The 24,674-nt window shown below is 45.5% G+C and overlaps 1 protein-coding gene across 6 annotated transcripts in view; it reads left to right on the forward strand.

Annotated features, from left to right (window-relative positions):
- Window positions 1–20,966: 20,966 nt before the first annotated feature.
- The window catches only part of ZNF740 (zinc finger protein 740), a 55,519-nt gene continuing 51,811 nt past the window's right edge, over window positions 20,967–24,674 (forward strand). For 4 of the 6 annotated variants that reach the window (XM_073613561.1, XM_073613565.1, XM_073613562.1 and 1 more), the window contains exon 1: window positions 20,971–21,102. The gene's annotated coding sequence lies outside the window, so the exon portion shown is untranslated. Of the gene's footprint in view, window positions 21,103–24,674 lie in introns of all 6 variants that reach the window. The other 2 variants (XM_073613564.1, XM_073613563.1) reach the window with 2 other exon arrangements.

The following is a 24,674-nucleotide window of genomic DNA, read 5'->3' on the forward strand; positions in this document are numbered from 1 at the left end:
GACCTCTTCACTGTATACGCTGTATCCTAAAGCTTAGTATCCAAAGTAAGCTAAACTATTTTTAGGGGGATTTTAGGACCTCAGGAAATGCTATAGGCAGTCAGAACATCAGTTTTTCTTTCAAAATAAAAAGTCTTTTTTTTCCTTATTAAAAAATAAAAAAACAAGTGATTATTAAATGCCTCCAAAATGAAACTGCCTCTGTCCTATAGAAACATCAAATCTACTTACCTGTTTGTTGTGAGAATTCATTTTTTTTTTTTGTGGAACAATTATCAATGTTTTTATCTATGTGTGGTTACATGTGTTATGCACGTAATGCACCATGCTTTTAGTTTGAATATGAGATAAAACACGTATCATTTTAAATATTATGGAGTAATACTTTTTTGTTGTGGCTTTTAAAAGACCCATGGGCATTTTCTATATCTTTAGTAATTACTGGTTTTAGGGACTGAGTTCTGCTTACATCCTTGCACTCTGGCCACTTATATATATTACAGTAAACTTTGGTCAAAGCTTTGACCAAAGTAGAATAATGCAGTTGCTATAGGTGTAGGCTACTTACACACCTTCTGAAGGCTGAAAAAAAAAAACCTCCCAGAGATTGCATTATTCCTGTCCTGCCTTGTTGCTAGAATGTACACTCCCAACTAGGGATGAGCTCGATGTTCAGGTCGAACATAAGAACAGCGAACATTATGGGACGTTCTTGAGAAATTTGAGCACCGCAGAACACCCCATAATGCACTGCGAGATCGCAGTGCATTGCTGTATGATGATTGGCCAAAGCATGCACCTGACCTGCATGCTTTGGCCAATCACAGCGCGCTCTGTTGAGAGAATCATAATTGGCCAATCATGGCTCAGGGGGACTAAGTCCACGCCCCACACTATATAAGGCTGCGTATACGGCAGCTGTAAGTAGTGTTGTTGGCGTGGACAGAGAGATAGCTTGAGTTAGACTAAGCAGGCATGTTATTCAGTTAGGGCAGTGTGTTTGATTGATATATAGATAGATATATATATATATATATAATATATATATATATATATATATATATATATATATATATATATATATATATATATATATATATATATATATATATATATATATATACTCTGCATTTAGCTCAGACTATATATTCAGTGTTTACTCGATGTTCAGTCAGTGCAGGCAGTGTATTAATATATATACAGTCTTGTGTGTGTATGTATGTATATATATATATACTCTGCATCCAGTGTAGCCTATATCTACAGTGCATTCGGTGGTGTACTAATTCTAATACACTTCAGGCAGTGTATACAGTATCTAATACAGTGTGAACAGTTTCTACTACACTTCTGGTGGTGTACACAGTATACAATACAGTGCAGCCATTGTACAGTTTCTAATACAGTGCAGGCGGTGTACACAGTATCTAATACAGTGTGTACAGTTTCTACTACACTTCTGGTGGTGTACACAGTATACAATGCAGTGCAGCCGTTCTACAGTTTCTAATACAGTGCAGGCGGTTTACACAGTATATAATACAGTGTGTACAGTTTCTACTTTTCTGGTGGTGTACACAGTATCTAATACAGTGTGTACAGTTTCCAATACACTTCAGGCGGTGTACACAGTATATAATACAGTGTGTACAGTTTATACTACACTTCTGGTGGTGTACACAGTATCTTATACAGTGTGTACAGATTCTAATACATACACTTCAGGCAGTGTACACAGTATCTAATACAGTGTGTGCAGTTTCTAATACACTTCAGGCGGTGTACACAGTATCTAATACAGTGTTTACAATTTCTACTACACTTCTAGTGGTGTACATAGTACACAATACAGTGCAGCCATGGTAAAGTTTCTAATACAGTGCAGGCGGTGTACACAGTATCTAAGACAGTGGGTACAGTTTCTACTACACTTCTGGTGGTGTACACAGTATACAATTTAGTGCAGCCATTGTACAATTTGTAATACAGTGCAGGCGGTGTACACAGTATCTAATACAGTGTGTACAGTTTCTACTACTTTTCTGGTGGTGTACACAGTATCTATACAGTGTGTAGAGTTTCTAATACACTTCAGGTGGTGTACACAATATCTAATACAGTGTGTACAGTTTCTACTACACTTCTGGTGGTGTACACCGCATACAATACAGTGAAGCTGTAGTACAGTTTCTAATGCAGTGCAGGTGGTGTACACAGTATCGAATACAGTATGTACATTTTCTACTACTCTTCTGGTGGTGTACACAGTATACAATACAGTACAGCTGTTGTACAGTTTCTAATACACTGCAGGCAGTGTACACAGTATACTACTTTTCTGGTGGTGTACACAGTATCTAATACAGTGTGTACAGTTTCTACTACTTTTCTGGTGGTGTACACAGTGTCTAATACAGTGTGTACAGTTTCTAATACACTTCAGGCGGTGTACACAGTATATAATACAGCGTAGTGTGGTGTTGCAAAACAAAAAATACATCATGTTCGGAAGGCCACCAAGGAGAGGCAGACGCTCATAGGCAATTAAAAGAGGGCAAGCAGCCTCTGTGTCTACAGTCAACAGTGGTGGTCGCGGACATGGTGCAGCCTCTGCAGGTGGCCGTGGGGCACGCTTGTCCTTTTTTTCTGCTGCTGGCCGTGTTATTGAGCCACAACATGCAGAAGAGTTGGTGGAGTGGATAACAAAGCCATCCTCATCCTCCTCATCCTCTGTCACCCAGGCTCAGAGTAGTTTGCCTTCAAACGCAGCTGCCAAAGCTGCCTATTCCACCGGCTCCTTGTCCACAGTCACTCCTTCTGTAGCCATCATGCACAGAGGAGTCCCCAGGATTATTCAAACCACAGTGTCGAGTACATGCTGCTGGAAGATGCACAGTGATTTGAAGGCTCTGATGCTGGTTTCCAGGTTGAGGAAGGGAGTAACGTGAGCCCAGAGAGAGGGTGTGCCACAGAAGGACAAGAAACTGGCAGTCATGTTCCCCCAGCTGCAGCATACTGCCAAGTTTGCTCCAGTGACGAGGGGAGGGGGGTGTTGAGGTCACTGACTGTACTTTCCTGAGAAAAGAGAGTGGGAAAGTGAGGGGGAGGAGGCACAACTCCAATAAGGCAGGATGTCCTCTAGGGGGCAGCTTAAGGGCAGCCACCCTATTGCATCACACCGCAGAGCTCCGCAGGTGCAGGGCGCTGCTGGCTCCCCGCTGACTTTTAAAAGTTCCTTGGTGTGGGCCTTTTTTGACACGTGCAGCAGATCACACCGTTGCTGTTTGCAACCTATGTCTGAAGCGGATCAAGCGTGGCCAGAACAGCAGCCGCTTGGGCACCACATGCTTGACCAGACATATGATGACCTGCCATGCATTTCATTGGCAACAGCACCTGAAAGACCTACATCAAAGAAAAAGGCAGACTTCTCCTTGCTCGTCATCTGGGGTCTCCAACCCTACTATACCTCCAGTCCTCTCAAAAACCTGCACTGAGAGGAATGAAGGTATAGCAATAGGTGTCCCAAGTACTTGCAGCCAATCTGCTAGCAGTACACCACCAATTGATTTTAGCAGGCAAAATTCCCTACCCCAGCTGCTGAACCTTAAAAAGAAATTCGGTCCCAGCCATCCACATGCTCAGTGTCTGATAGCTTGGCCAAATTGCTAGCACTGCAACTGCTGTCTTTTCAGCCGGTAGACTCCTCCTCCTTTTGTGAATTTGTTTATGTGCTGTACCTCAGTGGCAAGTTCCAAAACTTAATTTCTTTTCACGTAAGGCCATTCCGGCTCTCTACCGGCATGTGGAATGCAATGTTTTGGCCTCGTTGGGCAGGGCGGTCAGCAGTAAGGTCCATATTACCGCTGACTCATGGTCCAGCAGGCATGGGCAGGGACGTTACCTTTCCTTCACGGCACACTGGGTAACTCTGCTGGCAGCTGGGAAGGATGCAGGACAGGGTTCAGTGTTGTTGGAGCTTGTTCCGCCACCACAATGCTAGTGGTGATTGTGCCACAGGTCTCTCCCCCACCCCTCCTCTGCTTCTTCCTCTATGGCCTCTTCTGCAGATTTGTCCTCTGAACTAGCAGTGTTCAGTAAGACTTCAAGGGGCTACGCAAGGAGTCAGGCTAAAAGATGCCATGCAGTGCTTGAGTTGGTCTGCCTAGGGGACAGGAGCCACACTGGGGCAGGGATTCAGTCAGCTCTGCAGGGGCAGGCTCAGAGGTGCATGATGCCATGCCAGCTTTAGCCAGGAATGGTTGTATGTGACAATGGCACCAACCTTCTCTCTGCCCTCCGACAGGGACACTTGACCCATGTTCCATGTTTGGATACGTTCTGAATTTGGTGGTGTAGCAGTTCTTGAGCAGGTACCCAGGCTTACAAGATCTCCTGAGGCAGGCCAGAAAAGTCTGTAGTCAATTCCCCGGTCATACAATGCCAGTGCTCGGCTGGCTGACATTCAAAGGGAATGGACCCTGCCCACCAAACGCCTCATTTGTGACATGCCCACCAGGTGGAACTCAACGTTGGCAATGCTGCAGCGGCTGCAAACAGAACAGAGGGCCATCAATGAGTACCTGTGCGAGTATAGCACCAGGACAGGGTCAGGGGAGCTTGGCTTCTTTTCGCCACACCAGTGGCTACTGATCAAGGATGCATTTACTTTCCTGTCACCATTTCAGGAGGCCACAAGGCCCCCTTTATCCAGATAGCATACCTGCGGGCCGCCAAACACACAGGAAGAAGAGGAGGAGGAGGATTTTGTCAGCATGGATGTAGAGGATAACACTCAGCAGCAGTCTTCAAGGGATGGTTTTCAGTCCCCCGAAGCGCAAGGAGTTGGACGTGGCTGGGAGGAGGTAGTTACGGATCATGTGATCCTTAGTGACCCAGAGGACTCAGAATCGAATGCCTCTGCAAACTTACGCTGCATGGCCTCCCTGATACTGCAAAACTTGCGAAAGGATCCTAGGATTTGTGGTATCATGGAGAGGGATCATTACTGGCTGGCAACCCTTCTTGATCTATGTTACAAGGTTAAGGTTGCAGAAATCATCCTGCCTTTGCAGAGGGAGCAGAGAATGAAACATCTTCAGGAGGCCTTGAAGAAAGGTTTGTGTAACGCATTTCCAGACCCTGGGAGGTTACCATTTCCTGGTGCTGGACAATGTGTTGCTGAGGCTTCGTTCAGTCAGAGGAAGAGCAGTGGAGAAGGTGGCCGGCTGACCGATGGCTTTAAACAATTTTTCAGTCCTTAGCACTAAGGTCTGACCAGTTCACGTAACCATTGCCAGCGTCTGCATTATATGGTGCAGGAATATCTAGGGTCAAGAGCAGACTTGGAGACCTTTCCAACAGAGCATCCACTGGGTAACTGCGTCTTGAGGATGGACCACTGGCCAGAACTTGCTTAATATGCAATTGAGCTACTGGCCTGTCCTGCATCCAGCGTGCTTTCTGAATGCACATTCAGTGCTGATGGAGAGTTTGTAACGGATCAATGAGTGAGCCTGTCCACAGACTCCGTTGGTAGGCTCACATTCATAAAAATGAATAAGTCTTGGATCAGCAGCTATCAAGCACCTGATGCTGATGTACCGTATATACTCGAGTATAAGCCGACCCGAATATAAGCCAAGGCACCTAATTTTACCACAAAAAAACTGGGAAAACTCATTGACTCGAGTATAAGCCTAGGATGAGAAATGCGCAGCTACTGTAAGTGGAAAAGAGGGTCAACAATGCCCATTTGTAGCCTCACTGTGCCCATTTGCATGCCTCACTGTGCCCATTAGCAGCCATAAGTTCCCCCAAACTTGGTAGTTAAGGGTTCCTAGATGCCCCCTAGCTGCAGCCAAAATTTGGGGTCTCTGGACCCAAACGGTCCCGAAATGACATTGCTGCAGTTGGACACAGTTGACCAAATTTGGGTCTCTGTATCTCGGGGCTACTTGGTGCTTGGTTCCTAGCACCAAGTGGCCCTGAGATACGGGGCCCCAAAGTTGGTTTTGAAAATGTAGAGCACTTTTCTGCAGCAGAGAATGACATTTTCTGAACCGAATTTGGGGTGCCATATCTCGGGAACACTTGGTGCTAGGAATCCCAGCTTTGGATATGTTGTAGTGCTAGTTCCACTGGGTTTACACACAAAATTTGGGGTTCCTAGCACCAAGTGGTCCCGAGATACGGGGCCCCAAATCAGTTCGCAAAATGTCATTCTTTGCATCAGAAAAGTGCTTGACTCGAGTATAAGCCGAGGGGGGCACTTTAAGCACAAAAAAATGTGCTGAAAAACTCAGCTTATACTCGAGTATATATGGTAATTGATTATATTTGCTATGGATCTGGGATCCCTTGAAGACTGCCTATGCTGACTATCCTATTCCTCTTCAATCTTTATGATGCTAGCTTCCAACAATATTTTTGGTTTAGGGCACCACCACCACCACCCAAGGCCACATTTTTCTGCCCCTGTTTAACAGGGGCATGTAATTTCAATTTTTTATAGAATATTTCACAGCAGGGCCTGTTCCTGCACCCAACAAGAGTATCTGTGAGGGGCTATAGTATTGTGGCACCACCACCACCACCACCCAAGACCCAATTTTTCTGCCCCTGTTTAGCGGGGGCATGTAATTACAATTTTGATATAATATTTCAAAGCAGGGCCCATTCCTGCGCCCAACAAGAGTATCTGTGAGGGGTTACAGTGTTGTGGCACCACCACCCAAGCCCAATTTTTCTGCCCCTGTGAGGGGTGTGCTGACACCACCAAAACCAAAGGCCCAATTTTTCTGCCCCTGTTTAACAGGGCCATGTAATTACAATTTTAGATATAATATTTCACAGCAGGGCACGTTCCTGCGCCCAACAAGAGTAACTGTGAAGGGTTACAGTGTTCTGGTACCACCAACACCTAAGGCGCAGTTTTTCTGCAGAGTATATAGGGCAGGCCGTATAGTATATACTGCTGTTCAGAGTATATAGTGCCTGCGGAACTGGGGGACCCCAACACTATTTTCTAAAACATTTTGGTGCGGGGTTCCCCTTAATATCCATACCAGACCTGAAGGGCCTGGTATGGATTTTGGGAGTGACATCCACACCATTTGTTTTGGTATTTTTGGTATTTTGTTCTATATTGCCAGGATCCGACAATACATTACAGCCGCATGCAGTTTTAAATGACATTTTTTCCTTTAGAAATGTAATTTTGCTGTGGTACTGTTATAAACATGGGAAAGATGCGCTACTTTACAGGCATACTAAGGACACCCCCCAGGCATGATATATAAAGGAATATTTTATTTTTATTGTTTCACTTTAAGCATTATTAAATTAATGCTCCCGAAAAAACGATGTCCCTTGGGGCAGGAGCCGGGTCCCCAAACACTTTTTATGGTAATAACTTGCATATAAACCTTTAAAATTAGCACTTTTGATTTTTCACGTTCACGCCCATAGACTTTAACGGTGTTCGCACCAATTTTTTGCCTGTTCACATGTTCTGCCGGGGGGTGTTCAGCTCATCCCTACTCCTGACTGTTATTGCTAACCATCACAGGAGTGAGCTCTCAAATTCTGAACTTGGAGATAATGCATCAGGGGAGTGAAGGAGCATGTGAGGGGGTTTGAATTAGAGAAAGATCTCACTCCTGTGATGGTGGAGGTGAACAGAAACAGCAGGGATTCTCTTAGTAACAAACTGGGTGTTTTCCAGTCAGACTTCATGAGTTATATAAGCAATCTATACCTATAGCAGTGGTTCTCAACTCCTGCCCTCAGGACCCACTAACAGTCCAGATTTAAAGTATTACCTTGGGGAGATGCAGACTAGAATACTGCAATCACTCAGCAGCAAATGATATCACCTGTGATGTATTTCAGTTATCTTGTAAACCTGGCCTGTTAGTGGGTCGTGAGGACAGGAGTTGAGAAACACTGACCTATAACAAGGGCATTATGGTCAAACCAGCACAGTTTGTTTTTATCTGCAGATGTCCCTTATCTGCATAGGCATTTTTTGGTAAAGGTTAACTATCCCTTTAAGGTGGAAAATAACAAACATTTTTAAGGAAAAAAAGCCATGATTCTCTTAAGACAGGCTCGGCTTTGATAACAGAGATCAAAGTTGCCAACCGTCCTGATTTGTCTGGGACACTCACTGATTTTCAAAAGCTGTCCCCTTAATGTCCTTGTCCCGGTCTGCTTTCTGGAAATCAATGTTGGTCACGGACAGTTGTAGTGCGCTGACATTGGGGCAAGGTCTGTTTGCTGCCAGGATGGTTGGTAGTACTCAGAACACATGTGGCACACTGGGGACAGAGATCCCCCCGGAGGACTAAGGGAGAACCTGCTTTGCTCTTTGCCAGGACTGACTTGCTGCTAGGACTGTCAGCACTCACCTTCACCTCATTGATTTACACTGGCAGGCTTGGACAAGTAACAGAGAGCCATGAATCCAGACTTCAGGAGTTGGGTACTTGCCACTGTCCTGTCAACTGAGTAAAAAAATCTGCGCCACAGAATCCTCCCTATCCTTATCTCGAGGTGAAGCTGCTTTCATTAAGGTGTATAAATACCACCGAAAAATGGACAAAAGTATAAATGACAGTGCTTTCACCAATTAGATAAAAATAAGTGTAGCACTAACTCAAGGTGGAGCTGCTGATTTAACCACTTCAGCCCCGGAAGGATTTACCCCCTTCCTGACCAGAGCACTTTTTACAATTTGGCACTGCGTCGCTTTAACTGCTAATTGCGCGGTCATGCAATGCTGTACCCAAACGAAATTTGCGTCCTTTTCTTCCCACAAATAGAGCTTTATTTTGATGGTATTTGATCACCTCTGCCGCTTTTATTTTTTGCGCTATAAACGGAAAAAGACCGAAAATTTTGAAAAAAAATGATATTTTCTACTTTTTGTTATAAAAAAAATCCATTAAAATCAATTTTAGTCATACATTTAGGCCAAAATGTATTCGGCCACATGTCTTTGGTAAAAAAAATGTCAATAAGCGTATATTTATTGGTTTGCGCAAAAGTTATAGCGCCTACAAACTAGGGTACATTTTCTGGAATTTACACAGCTTTTAGTTTATGACTGTCTATGTCATTTCATGAGGTGCTAAAATGGCAGGGCAGTACAAAACCCCCCCAAATGACCCCATTTTGGAAAGTAGACACCCCAAGGAAATTGCTGAAAGGCATGTTGAACCCATTGAATATTTTTTTTTTTTGTCCCAAGTGATTGAATAATGACAAAAAAAAAAAAAAATTACAAAAAGTTGTCACTAAATGATATATTGCTCACACAGGCCATGGGCATATGTGGAATTGCACCCCAAAATACATTCAGCTGCTTCTCCTGAGTACGGGGATACCAAATGTGTGGGACTTTTTGGGAGCCCAGCCGCGTACGGGGCCCCGAAAACCAAGCACCGCCTTCAGGATTTCAAAGGGCATACATTTTTGATTTTACTCCTCACTACCTATCACAGTTTTGAAGGCCATAAAATGCCAGGATGGCACAAACCCCCCCCAAATGACCCCATTTTGGAAAGTAGACACCCCAAGCTATTTGCTGAGAGGCATGTTAAGTCCATGGAATATTTTATATTTGGACACAAGTTGCGGGAAAGTGACAATTTTTTTTTTTTTTTTTTTCACAAAGTTGTCACTAAATGATATATTGCTCAAACATGCCATGGGCATATGTGGAATTACACCCCAAAATACATTCTGCTGCTTCTCCTGAGTACGGGGATACCACATGTGTGGGACTTTTTGGGAGCCTAGCCGCGTACGGGGCCCCGAAAACCAAGCACCGCCTTCAGGATTTCAAAGGGCATACATTTTTGATTTTACTCCCCACTACCTATCACAGTTTTGAAGGCCATAAAATGCCAAGATGGCACAAACCCCCCCCCAAATGACCCCATTTTGGAAAGTAGACACCCCAAGCTATTTGCTGAGAGGCATGTTGAGTCCATGGAATATTTTATATTTGGACACAAGTTGCAGGAAAGTGACAATTTTTTTTTTTTTTTGCACAAAGTTGTCACTAAATGATATACTGCTCAAACATGCCATGGGCATATGTGGAATTACACCCCAAAATACATTCTGCTGCTTCTCCTGAGTACGGGGATACCACATGTGTGGGACTTTTTGGGAGCCTAGCCGCGTACAGGGCCCCAAAAACCAAGCACCGCCTTCAGGATTTCTAAGGGCATAAATTTTTGATTTTACTCCTCACTACCTATCACAGTTTTGAAGGCCATAAAATGCCAAGATGGCACAAACCCCCCCCAAATGACCCCATTTTGGAAAGTAGACACCCCAAGCTATTTGCTGAGAGGCATGTTGAGTCCATGGAATATTTTATTTTTTGACACAAGTTGCGGGAAAGTGACAATTTTTTTTTTTTTTTGCACAAAGTTGTCACTAAATGATATATTGCTCACACAGGCTATGGGCTTATGTTGAATTGCACCCCAAAATACATTCTGCTGATTCTCCTGAGTATGGGGATACCACATGTGTGAGACTTTTTGGGAGCCTAGCCGCGTACGGGGCCCCGAAAACCCAGCACCGCCTTCAGGATTTCTAAGAGCGTTAATTTTTGATTTCACTCCTCACTACCTATCACATTTTTGAAGGTCATAAAATGCCCAGATGGCACAAAACCCCCCCAAATGACCCCATTTTGGAAAGTAGACACCCCAAGCTATTTGCTGAGAGGCATGGTGAGTATTTTGCAGCTCTCATTTGTTTTTGAAAATGAAGAAAGACAAGAAAAACGTATTTTTTTTTTCTTTTTTCAATTTTCAAAAGTTTGTGACAAAAAGTGAGGTCTGCAAAATACTCACTATACCTCTCAGCAAATAGCTTTGGGTGTCTATTTTCCAAAATGGGGTCATTTGGGGGGGGGTTTGTGCCATCTGGGCATTACATGGCCTCCGAAACTGTGATAGGCAGTGAAGAGTGAAATCAAAAATTTACGCCCTTAGAAAGCCTGAAGGCGGTGCTTGGTTTTCGGGGTCCCCTATGCGGTTAGGCTCCCAAAAAGTCTCACACATGTGGTATCCCCGTACTCAGGAGAGGCAACAGAATGTATTTTGGGGTGTAATTTCACATATTCCCATGGCATGTTTGAGCAATATATCATTTAGTGACAACTTTGTGCAAAAAAAAAAAAAAATAATAATAATTTGTCTTTTTCCCGCAACTTGTGTCACAATATAAAATATTCCATGGACTCGACATACCTCTCAGCAAATAGCTTGGGGTGTCTACTTTCCAAAATTGGGTAATTTGGGGGGGTTTTGAACTGTCCTGGCATTTTATGCACAACATTTAGAAGCTTATGTCACACATCACCCACTCTTCTAACCACTGGAAGACAAAGCCCTTTCTGACACTTTTTGTTTACATGAAAAAATTATTTTTTTTTGCAAGAAAATTACTTTGAACCCCCAAACATTATATATTTTTTTAAAGCAAATGCCCTACAGATTAAAATGGTGGGTGTTTCATTTTTTTTTTTCACACAGTATTTGCGCAGCGATTTTTCAAACGCATTTTTTGGGGAAAAAACACACTTTTTAAAATTTTAATGCACTAAAACACACTATATTGCCCAAATGTTTGATGAAATAAAAAAGATGATCTTAGGCCGAGTACATGGATACCAAACATGACATGTTTTAAAATTGCGCACAAACGTGCAGTGGCGACAAACTAAATACATTTTTAAAAGCCTTTAAAAGCCTTTACAGGTTACCACTTTAGATTTACAGAGGAGGTCTACTGCTAAAATTACTGCCCTCGATCTGACCTTCGCGGTGATACCTCACATGCATGGTGCAATTGCTGTTTACATTTGACGCCAGACCAACGCTTGCGTTCGACTTTGCGCGAGAGCAGGGGGGGACAGGGGTGCTTTTTTTTTTTTTTTTTTTTAATTAATTTTTTGATTTTTTATCTTATTTTTAAACTGTTCCTTTCATTTTTATTTTTTTTAAATCATTTTTATTGTTATCTCAGGGAATGTAAATATCCCCTATGATAGCAATAGGTAGTGACAGGTACTCTTTTTGGAAAAAATTGGGGTCTATTAGACCCTAGATCTCTCCTCTGCCCTCAAAGCATCTGACCACACCAAGATCGGTGTGATAAAATGCTTTCCCAATTTCCCAATGGCGCTGTTTACATCTGGCGAAATCTAAGTCATGAAATGCTCGTAGCTTCCGGATTCTTAGGCCATAGAGATGTTTGGAGCCATTCTGGTCTCTGATCAGCTCTATGGTCAGCTGGCCTAATCACTGGCTGCATTCTCAGGTTCCCTGTTGGGACAGGAGAGCCAGAGAAAAACATGGAAGACGGTGGGGGGGGGGGCATTTCCTCCCACTGCTTGTAAAAGCAGTCTAGAGGCTAATTAGCCGCTAGGATTGCTTTTACATGAAAGCCGACCGCTGGCTGAAAAGAATGATACCAAGATGATACCTAAACCTGCAGGCATCATTCTGGTATAACCACTCAAAGTCCAGCAACATACCAGTACGTTGCTGGTCCTTGTTGGGCATATATTGTAAACTTTTTTTTCATGCAGCCTGTGGGCTGAACGAAAAAAAGATATTGATCGGTGGGTATGCCCACCATTAGAATACCTCCCTTCATCCACCCACTTCTAATGATGGGCATACATGCACCATTTATATATGCCGAAGCATGGGGGCATCCTCCCGCAAAAGGCAGGAGCAAATTGCTCCTCCACCCACTGCCCCCACGCTTCGGCATATATGCTGAAGTATGTAACTGTGGTGGTGAAATCACCTCCGACAGCGCTGGAGTCACGGCTTTATGTATCGTGGGAGCAAACGCTGTTGCTGTCAAGATAAATAAATCCGCGCTGCAACTGAATGGCGTACCTGCTAAGCAAATGATGGTTAACAAAAAACAAAGTAACATTACAGTATAACAGTAATACTTACCATACCTGCAAAGCAAATACAAAAATAAACCATAGTAAAAAATAAAATATTTAACGCAACCTGTGCCTACCTAAAATATATATATGCCGAAGCATGGGGGCATCCTCCCGCAAAAGGCAGGAGCAAATCGCTCCTCCACCCACTTCTGCCCCCACGCTTCGGCATATATGCTGAAGTATGTAACTGTGGTGGTGAAATCACCTCCGACAGCGCTGGAGTCACGGCTTTATGTATCGTGGGAGCAAACGCTGTTGCTGTCAAGATAAATAAATCCCTGCTGCAACTGAATGGCGTACCTGCTAAGCAAATGATGGTTAACAAAAAACAAAGTAACATTACAGTATAACAGTAATACTTACCATACCTGCAAAGCAAATACAAAAAAAACCCATAGTAAAAAATAAAACATTTAACGCAACCTGTGCCTACCTAAAATATATATATGCCGAAGCATGGGGGCATCCTCCCGCAAAAGGCAGGAGCAAATCGCTCCTCCACCCACTTCTGCCCCCACGCTTCGGCATATATGCTGAAGTATGTAACTGTGGTGGTGAAATCACCTCCGACAGCGCTGGAGTCACGGCTTTATGTATCGTGGGAGCAAACGCTGTTGCTGTCAAGATAAATAAATCCGCGCTGCAGCTGAATGGCGTACCTGAAAACAAAAAAATGTTTAAAACACAGTAAACTATAAAAAAATTACATACCTGAAAAGCAAACATGATAAAACATAACAATAAAACAATGCAGAATAGAATACAGTAAAAAAGAGCAGAACAATAGAGAGAAAATAGAGAGAGAGAGAACAATAAAACGACAACTATTTTTGGTTTTTTTATTTTATATTTTTTTTGTGTATTTTTTTTTTTTTTACTTTTTTTTTTTTTATAACTGTAACTTTTAAAACTGTAACGGTTCCAGGTTTGGGTCTCTCAAAATGCGATGGCATCTTGGGAGACCCTGTGGAAGTGTGTCCTAGTCTGTGCAGTGCTGTACCCTACGCTAATACTCAACTAGTGTATGGTAGCGTTCAAAACATTCACCAATGCAAAGACCAGGATTGCCAGGACAGGAGGGACAATAATACCGGGTGTCACGCCTAAATCCGCGCTTTCTGCAGACACGACATTTTCTTTGGGGGGCTCGTTGGGTAGGGGTACTCTCGAGGACATAAGGAAAATGCCTCTCATGCAGCCGGCCTACTGCATTTGGATTGGGAAGGTGAGGTGGAGCACCGTCTGGAAACAGAAGGGCTCTGACGATCTCTTCCTGGAATTTAAGGAAGGATCCAGTCCGTCCTGAAGCTCTGTATAGCACATGAGCGTTCAGCAAAGCCAATTGAAATAAATAAACAGACACTTTTTTGTACCAGCGTCTGGCCTTACGGGCAATTAGGTACGGCGCCAACAACTGGTCGTTGAGGTCCACCCCTCCCATATTAAGGTTGTATTCGTGGACACAGAGGGGTTTCTCCACAACACCAGTCGCCGTAGTAATTTGGGTCGTCGTGTCTGCATGAAGGGAGGTGAGAACGAAAACATTCTTCTTATCCCTCCACTTCATAGCGAGCAAATTATTATACTTCAAGCAGGCTCTCTCCCCCAGCCTAAGACGGGACTCTACAAGCCGCTGGGGAAAGCCCCGGCGATTAGGTCGCAAGGTGCCACATGCTCCAATCTGCTGATCAAACAAGTGACTAAAAAGTGGCACGCTCGTATAATAATTGTCCACGTACAAGTGGTACCCCTTTCCGAATAAGGGTGACACCAAGTCCCACACTATCTTGCCAGCACTTCCTATGTAGTCAGGGCAGTTGATCGGCTCTACGTGACTATCTTTGCCCTCGTAAACCATAAATCTACATGTATAGCCTGTGGCCCTGTCACAGAGCTTATACATCTTGACCCCGTATCTGGCACGCTTGCTGGGAAGGTACTGTTTGAAGGACAAGCGGCCAGAAAACTTAATCTGGGACTCATCAACGCAGACAACTTGATGGGGGGTAAACAAGTCTGCAAAACGTTGGTTGAAGTGGTTTACGAGGGGGCGAATTTTGTAGAGCCGATCGTATGCAGGGTCTCCACGAGGACGACAGAGTTCATTGTCGTTGAAGTGCATGAACCGCAAAATCTGCTCGTATCGTGCCCTGGTCATGGAGGCAGAGAACACGGGCATATGGTGAATTGGGTCAGTGGACCAATATGACCGCAACTCACTCTTTTTGGTTATGCCCATGTTGAGGGAAAGGCCCAGAAAGATCTTAAATTCGGAGACCGTAATTGGTCTCCAATCTCTGGCAAGGGAGGACTGGGGATTAGCGGCGATGTGTTGACCAGCGTACAAATTGCTTTGGTCCACAATAGATCTATAGAGATCTTCGGTGAAAAACAGTGAATAAAAATCCAGTGGCATAAAGTCAACTGTTTCCACCTGAATTCCGGGTTGGCCAGTGAAAGGGGGAAGTACGGGTGCTGCAGAAGTGGTGGGTACCCAATTCGGATTGGCGAATGCAGCAGGAAGGGCACTATGGGCACGACTGGCCTGTCTTTGTCTTATTGGTGGCAGCGGGACACTAGTTGTGCTTGCCACCTCGCCAGCTTGAACTGCACTTATGGGACTCGCCACGTCACCACGTGATACTGCAGTGCTGGATGTACGACCAGGGTGTACTAGGCCGCTGGTGCTTGCCAGTTCACCAGAAGGAATAGCGGCACTAGTACCTCTCTGCTCCCTACGAGAGCCCTGCGGTTCTTGCACTTCAAGGACAGAAGAAGAAGATCGGGGTCTGGTACGCCTGACCCTAGCAGGGACCACAACTCCGTCGTCAGAGCTATCTGTCATGGAGCCGCTGTCCTCTACAGGTTCGTATTCTGAGCCTGAACTTGACAGATGAGTGACTTCCTCTTCACTATCTGTCATACTCAGAAACGTGTAGGCCTCTTCACTAGTGTACCTTCGATTTGCCATTTTGGCCTCTAAATTTAGGGGTACACTAGTGAGACTCACAGGCAAAAAAGCTCCTGACTGTCAGCGACTGATTCAAAGCGCTACCAAAAAACTGTTAGCGATCGCAGGGATCAGGCCTGACTCTGCGAACGCTACAGTTATGTGTGCTTAGTGTTTTGTGACAGTTATCGATCGATACTGCACTTGGGTGGGCTGGGCTGGGCTGGGCCGAGGAGCAAAACGCAGGTGCTAGCAGGTATCTGGGCTGATCCTGCTAACACTGCGTTTTTTTGGGGGACCCTAAACTGCTGGGGAGTATAGATCTGATCGGATCAGATATCGATCCGTTCAGATACTATAGCACTAAGGGAGGTGTATGCTGCGTGCGTGGGTTTTAGCGGTACTGGCGCTAACCTGACGCTGCCTGGGGCGACGCAGACCTTATCTGATCCTAAAAACTTAAATTCTATCACCGCCGGGCAATTAGGGGGTTAAACCTTTATAGGGTAATAAACGGCGGGTGCCCTAAAACTGTAATAAACTACAATAAACTACAAAAAACAAACCAACTAACCAGCGTCACCTGTAACAATTATATGGTGATCGCTGGTGAAAGGGTTAACTAGGGGGCAATCAAGGGGTTAAAACCTTTAGTAGGTAGTATATGGGGGTCCCTGTCGCTATAAAACACTGACAGCGAACCTATATACTTACCTCCCTAACTAGCGTCACCTGTGTCACTAATACAGCGATCAGAAAAACGATCGCTTAGTGACACTGGCGACGGGGGGTGATCACGGGGTTAAAACTTTATTAGGGGGGTTAGGGGGGTACCCTGGACCTAAAGGGGGCTAACCTAACTGCCCTAACACTTGTAACTGACACAAACTGACACCAATGCAATAAATCAGAAAAAAAAAAAACCTGCTATTGGTGTCAGAGTGACAGGGGGTACAGGGGGGTGATCAGGGGGTGATCGGGGGGTGACAGGGGGGTGACAAGTCTGCCTGCGTGTTCTACTGTATGTGTAGTGTTGGTGCACTTACTTGGATGTCTTCTCTCCTCGGCGCCGGACGAAAAGACCGACTCGAGGAGAGATGACATCACTTCCTCCGCTTCTGTTTACATTCACAGAAGCCGAGGAAGCTTGTCATTGGCCAGGAGCGATCGCGAGGGGGGGGCCACGAATGAGTGGCCTCCCCCTCACCTTTGATCGACCCTGACCTCGATCCGACCGCCGCTGGCACCGGGGGGGGGGGTCCGATCGGACCCCCCACCCGCGGGCAGGCAAGGACGTACCTGTAAGTCCTTTTGCCTGCCCGTGCCGCTCTGTCGACGTATATAGTCGTGCGGCGGTCGGCAACTGGTTAAAGCGGGCTGTTACCGTCACCTTTTTACCTGTAGTTTCACCAACACCGGACTTAGAGTCCACGTTGAGCTTATTATCTGACAATGTAGGCACCAGTCACTTTAGTACTTTTCCAATGCTTTAATGGGAGATAACTGGAAGAAGTAGCAGGAAAGAGGTAGAAGAGTTGCAGGGAAGTTCAAATACCTTTTCTTGGTGTAGCACTAGGGAATTGAAATCTCAGGGATGAATGTATCTTCAGTTCAGGATTAAATCTTTGCCCGCCCGGATAGGTCTCTCTCACTAACCTAGCAGCCACAGACTTGAGTAGAACAAAACTGTACGATCCTCTGCCACAGGATGTAGTAGTTTTCGATGAACAGCAAACACAGTACTAGTACCTTTAAGCCGACCCGGCAGTACTTGTGAGATAGATTAGATTAAGATGCATCCTCCAATCGAGTCACCAGGCCATTCTTAAGACCAGCCTTGCATGGTCCCTTCCAAGATGGGTCCTCCCCTGGATCTTCCCGATTGTCCGGCTTCTTCCCGCAGGACAGACAGCACAGGACCATCCCAACAGTAGTAGGCCCCAGACAGGCTTCTGGGCCTACTTGCACGGTTGCAGCAACGCAGCCCTCCAGCCCGGAGGGCCACGAGGTAGAACTCTCCTAACACATGGCGTCTGTCCCATAAATACCCTCTCCCAGAATGCACCACAGAGGACCACCTCTGCTGAGTTGTCTCCAGGAAAGAAGAGCACTCATATACTTCAGCTTGTTGCTTTCCAACACCGACCTATGGTGACAACGACACCCGCAGGCACAATGTGGAACTGCACGCAACACAGCCAAACTGGAACAGAGGCTAATTTAACAATAGATTTAATCTGAACTATGTACAGAACACATGACCCACTAAATTTACATATAAGCGGTAGATTAAAAATCTACCAGCGCTACATAAGTAAATACAAAAATAAATACATTAAGTCTTCCAAAATATGTGTGGTGTCAATTCATTTCCAAAACTATACCATGATCAGTTCATCTCCTATAAATGATCAATTAATACTTCATAAATATAAAGTGCATAAGCTTACAATGTCCCATAAACACATGCAAAAATCTTCTGTACACCAATACTTATATTCAAAAACTCGCTTGAATGGTGATGGCGAGCACTAGAGATGTGTTTTTTTTTACTTTGTTCAAAAACAAGGGCAGTGGGGAGCTATGATATGTCTGCAACAAATAAATGAATATGTTAATGATATGCTTCCAGTAGAACCATGCCTATATTAAATGAATGCTCCGCCCCTAATTAACCACTTCCCTCCCGCCATATAGCAAAATGACGCTGGAAAGTGGTTTCATTATCCTGACTGGACGTCATATAACGTAAAGCAGGACAAGCCATGATCGCACCTCTGCGGGGGGGCATACAACGCGCCGATCGTTGGTGTGGTGTGTCAGTCTGACACACCGCATCACTGATCTCGGTAAACAGCCTCTGACGTGGGCTCTTTACCATGTGATCAGCTATGTCCAATCACAGCTGATCACATCGTAAACAGGAAGAGCCATTTATCAGCTTTTCTCCACTTGCACTGACAGACACGAGTAGATGATAGATGATCAGCTACTCTCCTGACAGGGGGGTCTGTGCTGATTGATTATCAGTGCAGCCTTCCCCAAGGATGCCCACCAGGGATGCCCAACCATGACCACCAGGGTTGCCAATCAGTGCCAATTAGAAGTGCCAATCAGTGCCCATCAGTAATGCCTGCCAGTGCCTCCTCATGAGTGCTGCCTATCAGAGCTATTTATCAGCGCCCATCAGTGCCACCCATTAATTTTTGCCTATTAGTGCCCATCAGCCTATAAGTGTCCATCAGTGCAGCCTTTCAGTGCCCACCAGTTTTGCCTATCAGTGCCCATCAGTGCCACCTATGAGTGCCCATCAGTGCTGCCTATCAATGCCCATCAGTGCTACATATCAGTGCCACCTATCAGTGCCCATCAGCACATGCTCTGCCTACAATGGCTTTCTGGACAAAGACAAAAAAAGGTGTCTCTAAAAATGTTGGCAACTATGGGTGATGTTATCTCACACTGCAATATACACATACCTCCCAACTTTTTGAGATGGAAACAGTGGACACCTATAAGCAGACATCTAAACTCTCCCCTGAGTCGCGGGAGTCTCCCGCATCTGGGTGCGGGCTCCCGGTCCCCCGCGAGCGCCGAGCGATCTCCCGGCTGAGCCTGTCACTCAGCCACAGACAGAGCGGCCGAATGGAGTATGGCCGCTCGGGCTGCTCTGCCTGTGGCTGAGTGACAGGAGGCAGGGCCGGACATGCCTACTGGGACATTTCCTGGTAGGCTGCCTGCCCTGGGGCCGCTTTGGGCTAAGCTGTGGCTGCCTGTAGCGTTCCCCTCCCTCCTCCTCCCGGCTTCCCCCCCTCCTCCTCCACTACATGTCACACACAGCACTGAGTGTAAAAAACTTTGGCCGCGCTGTGACAAAAGTTCCGTCCTCCTCCTAGACCAGCTGTGTGATAGACAGAACACTGCGTCTATCACACGAGCTGGTCTAGGAGGAGGGCGGGACTTTTGTCACAGCACGGCCAAAGTTTTCACACTGAATTCCGAGATACAGCGGGGGATACCTGCTGTGTGTAATCTAGGCACTGACCGTGGTGAAGCTGCGATTATGGGCATGGTAAAGCTGCGATTATGGGCACTGTAAGGCTGCAATTATGGGCTTGGTAATGTTGCAATTATTGGCACAGTGAGGCTGCAATTTTGGGCATGGTGAGGCTTCAATTATGGGTATGGTAAGGCTGTGATTATGGGCACTGTGAGGCTGGGATTATGGGCACCATAAGGCTGCAATTATGGGCATGGTAAGGCTGCAATTATGGGCGTGGTGAGGCTGCGATTATGGGCACGGTGAGGCTGCGATTATGGGCACGGTGAGGCTGCGATTATGGGCACGGTGAGGCTGCAAGTATGGGCACGGTAAGGCTGCAATTATGGGCACAGTGAGGCTGCAATGATGGGCACGGTGTGGCTGCATTTAATTGGGGGGGGGGGGGGTTCAGCAGCAGCGCAAAGCCTCCCTGAAATGAGTTTGCCACCTCCCTGAAATTAGTTTTTGCAGGTTGGGATGTCTGTATAAGCAAAAGTATGTAGGCATAAGACACACCCCTGAACACGCCCCCTTAAAGCTGAAGAATCCAAAAGAATATTAGTTAACCCCACAAGTGCTTTTTTTATCACTACTATTATACTGGCTTTTGACATTTTCAAATCCAGAAATTTGAAATTGGATGAAATGTTTAGCAATGGAAAACACTATTTGAAAGATAAATAGTTCATTTTATATACAACTATATAGATCAGACCAAAGTGAGGGACACATGAGGAGGAAAGAGGGACAGAGGGACATTGTTCCAAATGAGGGACAGTCCCTCGAAATCAGGGACATTTGGCAGCTATGATAAACATAGTGTTAATAAAATCCCATTGACTATTGAGAACATTTAGATGTGACATGATTTTCTGGAAGTAACATACAATGTTTTATATTCCAGCGCTCTCCCACTCAGGCCGCCTCCAGTAAGATGGCGGCTGTGTGCGGACAGGCAGGCAGTGCGCATGCTCCGCCGTACCGGAAGTCCCGGGGGGAGGTTCCGGAGCAGCGGGAGAAGTGGGATCCGAGGCAAGTCGCGGAGGGACAGAGAGCTATGGTGTAGGCCTGGGGTGTGTAGACTTCTTGTCGGAGTTGTGTGGATGCACACAGGTATCTACAGCCGCTGGTAACATACGAGGGGGGATAGAGTGGGTGGGCGCAGCCTGTATGCTCTGCTGGGAGTACAATGAGCAGCACGGTGATACCGTCCAATTATCACTATTGTAGAAGGGGGGCTATCATGTGTTGTGTGTGTGTGTATATATATATATATATGTGTGTATGTCTGTGTTCCTCTTTCCTATTGTACATGTAGAGCTGTGAGTTGTAAAGACATGGAGATCCCCCCCCCCATAGAAAGCTGTGTAGGGGGTGCTGCTCCCCCACCTCACTCTGCCCCTCCATAGGGCAGCACACACACATCTCATCTTTGTTGCTGGTCACATCCTGCACAGGTCTCTCTCCCTCTCCAGGATCCATTCTGTGTAAACAAAAACTTCTTTATGCAATGACCTAAAAGCAAACATTTGATTTTATTACAGCTTACCAATTCCTAGATGTGATGGCTGCATTTGTTTTGTTTTTTTTTTTTTTTAGGCTTTCTTTCTTCTATTATTATCTGGTGATCCAGCCAGTAATTTTGTTGTTTTTCAAAAGAACACACTCTCTTGCCAGATGCCTCAGTTACAGGGATGGAACAAACCATTTACCACCGACCAGACAGGGGTGCTTACAATCATCAGTTAGCCAAGGTTCACAATGACAGCGGGAATCTGAACTTGCACGATCTCATTCCCGCATGTCATCCCCGACTTTGGGGGTGATTTCAGAGACATCTGTGCAGGTCTCTACACATATGTCTATTGAAATCGCACCCCAAAGTCACCAAAAGTAGTATAGAAATGACTTTTGGGAGCAAAAGTCGGCAGCATCGCTTTAACCCTTTATTCGGCCGCTAGCAGTAATTAAAGTAGCCTTTATAAAGGAGGTCTTGTGCTAGAATTCTTGCTCAAACGTACACGGCGATACCTCACGTGTGGTTTGAACACCATTTACATATGGGGGCACGACCTACGTATGCATTCGCTTCTGCGTGCAAACACGAGGGGACAGGGGAGCTTTAATTCTTTTTTTTTTTTTTTTTTTTTTTTTTTTTTACACTTTCCCTTTTAAAAAACTATTTTTGATCGCTTATTCCTATTACAAGGGATGTACACATCCCTTGTAATATGGATAGGGCATGACAGATCCTCTTTATGGAGAGATGTGGGGTCTATTAAAAAAAACGATCTTGGCTTTCCAGCCGAATACACGGCAGTTTTGCAACTGCCGGAGCCGGACGTGACGTCATAACGTGTAAACAGAAGTGAGGGGGGAAAGGAGAGGTTTGGGAGCTCAGAGAGGATGTTACGAGGAGGCAAAAAACACAGTGTGAGAAACAATGGGGCCATTAAGTGGTCGTTACTGATTTAAAAAAAAAAAAAATGTTGTTTAGTGTCCCTGTAAGATGTGAAAGTAGCTGTCTTTCATAGTCCCTGTGGTGTGGGTCATTAATAAAGTGTGTCTAAACTAAAGAACAAACATGTAATATATTGCACCTTACCAGCTCTTGGGCCTCGCCCACATGGGGGTACAACCCATACAGCTGTCAGATTGGGAGCAGCAGCTGTGTCCCAGTTGACACGAAAGGGATTGCCTACACAGGGATGTATGGAATACCTGTGCACCTCCCCATGCAGGCAAACACAGCCCGCGCTCAGGTGTACGCTGTAGCGCTACAAAACTATAAAAGCACAATAGGGAATATGCTAATTCACAATAATTAGTGCGGTCTCTGTAACCAAAATTGCACATGAACAAAACTCTGGGCTCCAGCACAAATGCTTCAGGCTATATAACTCCTGTATAATATAGTGGTTACCTCTGTAGACCCATGTGTCTTTTACTCAATGTGGAGTACAAAAATATAATTATTACCAGTAAGTATGATATCAAATAATTCTCAAAATAACTGACAATAATATATATCCTGCACTACACGCCAGCAAAAAAGTTGTCTAAAATACACACATTAGCATCCGGACATCACACAAACCACCCTAGTAACTCAGGATCGCATGCTAGCGGCTGCAGTACACCCCTGTGACTGAGGCCTTACATGTGGTGGCTGCATTCATTTTTAAAGCTTTAAGTTCTACTTCTGATCCTGCCAGTAACACTTCCTGTGCTAGGGTGGCAATGCTCGCCTACTGCATAGTGTCTAAAGAGGAACAGCATTGTCATCCTAGCACAGTAAGTGTGTTAGCACTACAAAACATCTTCCCCTCTCATTTGCACAACATGATAAGGGTTTGTTCTGTAGTCCTTACACACTAGGAGTAGTGTTGATGAGACTGCTTAAAGTGGAGGTTCACACAAAAATTGACCCTCCGCTTTTCGGAACCCTCCCAACCCCCCCCCCCCCCCCCCTCGGTGTCACATTTGGCACCTTTCAGGGGGGAGGGAGGGGGGTGCAGGTATTTGCACCCACTTCCAGCATTAACTCCCATGGGAGTCTATGCCTCTTCCCGTCCCCACCGCGCTGTCTGCTGGGACACACACGGGTCCCAGAGACAGCGGGGACCAGTTAGGAAGCGCAGCGCGACTCGCACATGCACAGTAGGGAACCGGGAAGTGAAGCCGCAGCGTTCCACTTCCTGATTCCCTTACAGAGAATGGCAGCGGCAGCACCCGAGGACCGAGGGACGATTCGGTCTCGGGTGCCGTCATTGCTGGACCCTGGAACAGGTGAGTGTCCTTATTTTAAAAGTCAGCAGCTGCAGTATTTGTAGCTGCTGACTTTTAATTTTTTTTTTTTTCCGCGGGACTCCCTCTTTAACCACTTCAGCCCTGGAAGGATTAACCCACTTCCTGAACAGGCCATTTTTTGCGAAACAGCACTGCGTCACTTTAACTGACAATTGCGCGGTCATGCAACGTTGTACCCAAATAAAATTGACGTCCTTTGTTTCCCACGAATAGAGCTTTCTCTAAGCGTATATTGATTGGTTTGCGCTAAAGTTATAGCATCTACAAAATAGGGGATAGATTTATGGCATTTTTATTACTAATTTTTTTTTTTTACTAGTTATGGCGGCGATCTGTGACTTTTATCGGAACTGTGACATTGTGACGGACAGATCGGACACTTTTTTTGGGACCATTGACATTAATACAGTGATCGGAGCTAAAAATAGCCATTGATTACTGTATCAATGTCACTGGCAGGGAAGGGGTTAAAACCGGGGGGGGGGGCGATCAAGTGTGTTTCTAACTGTGGGGGGATGGGACTGACTGGGGGAGGAGACCGATCGCTGCTTATAAGTACTAGGAGCAGACGATCTGTCTCTAATCCCCTGACAGAATGGAGATCTGTCTGTTCGCGCACCCTTTACTCCATAAAGCGCCCGTCGTACAGCTACGGCAATTCGCGTAGGAGTGCCATACTGCCGCCATCATACGACAGAGCACGGTCAGCAAGTAGTTGTTAACCTTTACATATACCTAGTGAAGTAACCAGCAGAGGTGACTTAGATTCAGAAGGTGTGGATGGGGATCTGATGTCACACACTGCACAGCATAGAGCAGGGAGCTGAGTGTTATCTGAGACCTGAGGGAAAGGGCTACCCCCTCCCTCTAAACAG

The sequence above is a fragment of the Aquarana catesbeiana genome, linkage group LG02 (assembly GCF_042186555.1).
Source record: "Aquarana catesbeiana isolate 2022-GZ linkage group LG02, ASM4218655v1, whole genome shotgun sequence".
NCBI lineage: Eukaryota > Metazoa > Chordata > Amphibia > Anura > Ranidae > Aquarana > Aquarana catesbeiana.